The sequence below is a fragment of the Bos indicus x Bos taurus genome, chromosome 24 (genome assembly GCF_003369695.1).
Source record: "Bos indicus x Bos taurus breed Angus x Brahman F1 hybrid chromosome 24, Bos_hybrid_MaternalHap_v2.0, whole genome shotgun sequence".
Classification (NCBI taxonomy): domain Eukaryota; kingdom Metazoa; phylum Chordata; class Mammalia; order Artiodactyla; family Bovidae; genus Bos; species Bos indicus x Bos taurus.
The window spans coordinates 4,429,444-4,436,647 of NC_040099.1; the positions used below are offsets into that span (position 1 = coordinate 4,429,444).

General features: G+C 42.9%; 1 long non-coding RNA gene across 1 annotated transcript; it reads right to left on the reverse strand.

Moving 5' to 3' along the window:
* Positions 1–644: 644 nt before the first annotated feature.
* Positions 645–4,856, reverse strand: LOC113882919. Its single transcript, XR_003508487.1, has 2 exons — positions 4,716–4,856; positions 645–2,007 (listed from the first exon to the last, which is right to left on the reverse strand). It is a non-coding gene; the product is annotated as an uncharacterized LOC113882919 (long non-coding RNA).
* Positions 4,857–7,204: the final 2,348 nt, after the last annotated feature.

Genomic DNA, 7,204 nt, shown 5'->3' on the forward strand with positions numbered 1-7,204 from the left:
GTGAGAAGTTTGCACAGAACTCCAGGTGCCTGCAGTAAATAAGCGCCTAATCTCTGGGGTGGCGGGACAGAGAGCTATGTTTGCAAGCAAACCCTCAAGGACTGAGGCAGCTCCCAGAGCTGTGTCCTTCGGACAAAGGACCCCGTTCTCACGGGCAGCTCCCCGCATCTCCCCCTTTCTTTTTATATAGGCGCACGCTTATGTTCCTTTAACCGCAGACCATTTCCATAGATGGAAGCCTTTATGATCCATAGATAATCAATCAGTTTTTAAATTAAACAAGGTGCAAGAAATAAAACAGTTAAAATTATTAAGAATAGTCCTTCCATGGCTGCTCCAAAGTACCAAATACTATTGACAGTAGGTACATTTCGAAAAAGTTCTTTAACAAAAGACTCAGCTCTTTTTGCAACATCCAAATCAGGTCTGGGTCCATTTTCAATGTTCATTATTTCCTGATGTAGATGCAGCAAATCTAAGGAAATATTTTCATTATGCCAAATACCTTCTAAATGAGCTTTCACCTTATCCCGAGCAGTTATACTACCATTATATTTTTTGGGAGTAACACAGATCTATCAAAAATCAGCATGACATTGTACTCGTAATCTCAACTTTATACTTTGAACCTCTTCACCTAAAACTTTTACAACATCATAAAGGGCATTCAATCGATCCTCTAGCTTTTTGTCAATATCTTCTTGAGTCCCCAGGGCAACGGATGCATTTTGTGCCAGATTATTAACAAAAGTTGCAGTTTGTACTGATTGTGCCAAGGACAGGGCTGCAGTAATCAAGGGAGCAATAAGAGTTACCAAAGCTACAAATCCCAGAATTATTAACCCTATTCCCCTGCGATAACGCATTAAAGCACCCTCTACTTCTCTCCAAAGTTCAAGTCCCCTTTCATCATACCAAGACCCATTAATCTTTATAGGAACCATAACAAAAGCAGGCTGTCTTAAGACTAAAACCCTAGTTTGATTAGTAATTCCCCTGACGCAGTTAGTTAAGGTACAATTGTTACAAGTTACATTATAATTTCGTAACCCAGGTTGTATTTTTACAGATCCTACTAGCAAAGCATAAGGGTGAGGCACACATGCACGAGGGTATCTCATGGTGAGATTCCACAAATAACCATGTCTCACTTTTGATCCCACCTGAAGGTAGGAACCCTCACATCAAAGGGCGGCAGCTAGTTTCCAGATTTCTGTTTGGAACACTTTAAAGCCGCCCAAATTCCAAATATGGGATACAAAGTTCCTATTATCTTGAGCTCCAGGGTTTCGGGCCGAGTCTGGAGACCAGTCCCACAATGACTCATTTGTCCCAAATATGTTATAAACCGTAGCAGTTCCATCTCGACACAGTTTCCATGGTGCAGCAGTGACTCTTCCCCTTGTTCCAAAGTCGCAGAAAGGAATATCTAAAGGACCAGTTCCATTACGACATTGAGGAATTCCAGACTCTTTTGTTACTCCAGGAATATACAGGCTCCAACCATTGTCATAATCAGCATATCCGGACTCCCCAACAAAAAGACATTCTGTTGAATTAAAATATCTAGACAGACAAATAGGTAAGCGATCAAACACTCCATGATAAGAGAAATTAACTTGATTAGGAATAACATGTTTATCTGAAAAACCACCCAAAGCCACAGTATCATTAGTGTATATGGGAATAGACTGACCCTCCCAGCCCACCGGTTGGAGAAGGGGAGGGTCGGGAAAACAAGCCCAGTAAGCACTTGAATATTCTTCAGAATGTGCAGTATTAATCTGATTTAAGATAATTAATAAGGTTATTAGGAAGCTTAAAGGCGATATCGAATCGCCCTGCACAGCAACACGATTCTGTGCCTCTCGCATCAATGCCTGAAGTTGTTGCCGAGATGGTAATTCATTATGCTCTTGAATCGTCAATCTCCTCATCTGGTTTGCTAGAGATTGTCTCCGCTGTGCGTACCAACCTTTCCGGCAACCAGCGTGGCGCTTCGGCATCCTGTAGGAAAACACAAACATGCCCTCGTCCCCAGATTAGTACTGGATCTGGTCCATACCATTTTTCCACAAGTGGGTCTTTCCAAAAGACTTTAGGTCTTATTGTTTGTGCATCAAAGTTCCAAAATCGCTGTGTTGCTGAACGGCCACTTATATCCAATTGTAAAAAATTTAGAACAAATAAAGCATGGTTTAGAGAGTTGGAGGGGGTATTGGGATATAATTCCCCCTTCTTTAGTTTTTGCAATTGATGTTTGAGAGTTTGATGTGCCCGTTCAATGATTCCTTGACCTTAAGGATTATAAGGGATACCTGTTTTATGTGAGATAGACAATTGTGTACAAAATAATTGAAAATTTTTTCCAGTGTATCCTGGACAATTGTCTGTTTTTATGGTTTTAGGGGTTCCCATAACAGCAAAACATTTAATGCAATGAGCTATACAATGTTTGCTAGCTTCTCCGGATTGTAGAGAGGCATGTAAAAAGCCGGAGAAGGTGTCAATAGTAACATGAACAAATTTTTGTTTACCAAATTCAGGAATATGGATAACATCCATTTGCCATATATAGTTTGGCAACAATCCTCGAGGATTAACTCCATAATGGGGGACGCCAAAAAATTGAGGACATGTTTGACATTGCTTAACAATCTGTCTGGCAGCTTCTCGAGTAATGCCAAATTGAAGTCTTAAGCTATTGCTGTTTTGATGGTGTAAGCTGTGGGAAGTTTTTGCCATTTGTTCCAATGAAGGAAATATCATACGTGTAGCTTCATCAGCCAAAGCATTGCCTCGTGCTAAAGGTCCAGGAAGCCCAGAGTGAGCATGAATATGACCAAAATAGCATTTATTAACTCTGGAACAAATTAAATGTTGTATATCATGAAAAAGAGTTTGGATAGTAGAATTCAGGGTACCAATAAATGGAACAGTCTCAATAGTGTTTAAGGCTCTTATGATATATTGACTGTCAGAATATTAATTAAATGGAGCAGAAATTTGTAATAGAGCCTGAAAAACGGCAAATAGTTCTACTTCTTGAGCAGACTTACAATTAGTACGCCAGGTGGTAGTATTGTCCTGTATAATCAAACTAGCTATTCCATTAGAAGAGCCATCAGTAAATACAGTTAGGGCGTCAGCAAGGGGCTGAGAAACAACGATTTTGGGGAAGAGAAATTGGTGATAATGAGCAAATTGCAAAATTTTATCTGAGGGATAATGATTATCAAGCCATCCACTAAAACCAGCTAAGGCAATAACCCAATTTAGCCAACACCATTCCCGCCTGCTCATCTCTTATCATTTTACCAATTGCCTCAAGCAGGCGGGCAACAAAGTCCTAATATGGCTCATCTGGCCCCTGGCGAATTTTAGATAAATCTTCAGTCTTTTTATCAGAATTTGGAAGCTTTTTCCATGTTTGTAGAGCCGCAGCACTAATCTGAGGGTAGGCTCCAGGCAAATAATCAAGTTGACTATTAGTGTCTCGATATTCTCCCTCTCCCACCATCATTTCATAAGTGGTGTTCAGTCCTTTGTCGCCAATTGATATCGGCTGTGATCCCACATTGCTCAGCAAACTCAGATTTCCATAGTAAATAATCTCTTCCAGATAAACAAGCTCGAGCAACCTGTTTCCAATCATTAGGTGGCAGATTTTGATTTCCTAAAGCCTCTATAATAGCCTGAGTAAACGGCACAGTCGGGCTGTATTGTGCACAAGCCATTTTTAGCTCTTTCAGTTGTTTAAAGGGCAGCAGCTCATAATACCTCTGCTGTTGAGCATTTTCAAACACTGGATAGATTCCTGAAAACCCGGAAATATGTTCTCCTTTTTCATTAGCTCGCTTAATCGCTTGTTGAAGAGGAGATAATAATATCTCACTTTTAATTTTTATGTTTTCACTGAGCAAAGAAGCAGGGATAGATATAAGCTCTCGTGGTTCTATGAAAGGCGGAGGTGGATCGAGTCCAGCAAGAACCGAGGGAGGATATGCTGGAGGCGCAGGCTGGCTGGAGTGGGAGTCTCCCTATGCATCTTTTTTTACTGCTATAACAATCTTCTGAATTAAATTCTCCAGCTGTTCTTCAGAAAGCCCTGAATGCTTTAATTTCCCTTTTCCCGAGGGGGATTGCATGTTAACCATCATTTCCCAAGGCATATCCTCTCTATGGTACTGAGCCGCTTGTTCATTTAACTCTTCCTGTTCATCAGAGCTTAACACATCATCACTCCCTCCAGCCTTACAAGCTGTTCCCTCAGGCACAGCATAAAGCGGCTCAGGTGGAGGGGCAGAAGGCTCTGCAGCTTCGGGTCTGTGGAATCCCTGAGAGCCGTTTGAATTTTATGTCCCTCATGTTCAGGATCCAGACAGTCTCTAATGAGAGTCCACAAAGAAAAAGCATCCACAGGAACACGATTGGGACCATGTAAGGAATAATATGTCTGCAATTGTTTTCTTACTTTTTTCCAAATTTCCAGACTAACTGTTCCTTCCTCTGGAAACCAAGGACAAACCTCTTCTATAAAAAGTAAAAACTTCTCTAGCTGTAACTTATTTACATGAATTCCCCTACCTTTTAACATAGTTTTCAACATATGTACAAATAACTGGCGGCTATTGCATTGTCCCATGATGTATTACTCTCGACAATCACCCTCCCTGCCCTTTACTTTAATTAATTAGGAATTCCTCTTTACTTACCTCAATCTTGGTGGGCAGCGGCCGTCGTCGCGCTCTGATTCTCAAGTCCCTGTTCAGGCGCCATCTGCCGGTGCCAGCCGGCAAAGTCGATCAGGTCCCGAGAACGTGCACGGTGGGGCTAAGAAAGAAACTAAAGCAAGAGACTACAAAGATGGGGTCGAGAGGTTCAGACACGTCACCACGAAGGGACGCAGTCTGACACCAACTTTATTCAGCATCTCATATTTATACAGAAGAGCGTGAGAAAGACAAGACAGTTGACTTTTTTTTCTTGGTTGGCCTATACATCTTACAAACAGTCACAAGAAATCTTGAGAGCATGGGAATGGCTCCCTGTTATTATTTCTTACACCAGATAACATTTCTCTGGGCGTGAGAAGTTTGCACAGAACTCCAGGTGCCTGCAGTAAATAAGCGCCTAATCTCTGGGGTGGCGGGACAGAGAGCTATGTTTGCAAGCAAACCCTCAAGGACTGAGGCAGCTCCCAGAGCTGTGTCCTTCGGACAAAGGACCCCGTTCTCACGGGCAGCTCCCCGAAGGGAAGCTGAGCTGTGATGGATTTAAGTGGGAGAGACCGCATCCCACTGTTCCCCTGGGGACTGAGCTTCTGGGCGAAGATGCCTGGGTACTGGAGCGAGTGGCCCCTGTGTGCCCCTGCCCTGGGATTCCCAACCTCTACTCCTGTCTCTAGAACTCTGCAGGCGGCCTCTGCAGACAGAGGAGGGGTGCTGACAGCTCAGGCCTGCAGCCACAGCAACCAAATCAAGACCACTTCAAGGACTGGAAGCAGTCAAGCCACAGGCTGCACTCCTCCCCACAGTCAGACGGTATGGTGAGCCCTGCAAGCAAGGTGGCTGCTAGGTGGCATCACTCATGAGAAGCTTAGCATATGTTCTGGCATGTCCTGGTTGCATAAATTTGAAATAAAATGATACTGTTTGTCGTGTCCGACTCTGCGACCCCACGGACTGTAGCCCACCAGGCTCCTCTGTTCCTGGGATTTTCCAGGTAAGAATATTGGAGTGAGTTGCTATTTCCTTCTCCAGGGGATCTTTCCAACCCAGGGATGGAACCTGGGTCTCCTGCATTGCAGGCAGATTCTTTACCATCTGAACCAAATAAACTAAACCAGTATATTAATAATAATACTAACGATGATGCCGTCATGCTTGATAAAAGACAGAAATGAACATTTTATAACTGACATGAAAAAGAATAAACCTGTTGCAATCCAGTTATTCAAAACTACTTGAAAAATGAAATATTTTGAAGTATTTCATCCACTTTACATAACTATAGGTTAGATACAAGTAGCTATTAATGACCATGACATTTAGCTTAAAAGCTTGATGGTTTTTATCTGAATTGCTCCTAAGCAAAACTGGGAGCTTCCGCAGGCAGCCCATCACACACAGCAGCTTCTTGGAAAAAATGAACAGCTTGGTCTTCATTGTCTGAGCCTCTTTGGTTCCTTGAGAAATCAACACACAGGCCTTCGTCTCCTCTGTAAGCAGGAATCTGCCGGCCCCACAGAGCACATGTTTGTTTGGTAGCGTTTCCTCCTCTCTGAGACAATGGTGACAACTTTGCTTAAATAGATGAACATCCCCGTGTCTCCGTTTGCACGTGGCAGGAACAGTCAGTGAATGTGGATAACGAGTTCTCATCACTGAGGCTCCCCTGGACTGGAGTGTCATTGCTGCCAAGTCACTTGGTTCTTCTCTTCCTCCACTGCTTTTCTGTCTTCTGCCTGTGACTTGATCATGGGATTCTCCAGGCAAGAATACTGGAATGGGTTGCCGTTTCCTTCTGCAGGGGATCTTCCCGACCCAGGACTGAAACCACCTCTCCTGCATTGCAGGCGGATTCTTTACCACTGAGCCACCAGGGAAGCCTGTGATGCTGCCACATGTACCAAATATTAAGTGTGCAATACATGCCCCGATGGATACTAGTTGCCAGAAATAAAGCCAGGATCTCTATAGCTAATGAATTTGACCATTTCAACTAATATTTCACTTTGGCATGCTTCCTTTTAGTACTATTTTGAAAATTCCTTAGATCTTCAATCCATGGAATGGATACATGCAAAATATCTAATGAGGTCTTTGCATTGCTGTTAACTGTTTTTAACAAAAGTTCCCCATAAATTCTATGAAAAGGGGAAAGGACAGGAAGAAGAGGAGAGGCATTTTGCAACTTACCAGAGATCTTAGTAATGATGACTGTAAACAGAAGCACTGACTAATCCTTTCCTAGGTTGGGTGGGGCATCTGGAAACAGGATTTAGTGGAAGAGGAGCAGATGCCTCAGCAGGTCCTTGGGGTGTCAGGGGAAGTGGGGGGCACCTTTCTTAGAAGCTCTGTGTATATCACTGACTGCCCCAGCATCAGATGCCTCATGTTGAAAAGACAGACCCAGAGTATCTGGTTAATCTGGTTATTCTGAGCTGTTTATGTTGGGAGTTTGTGAGTAAATGTGTTAGTCA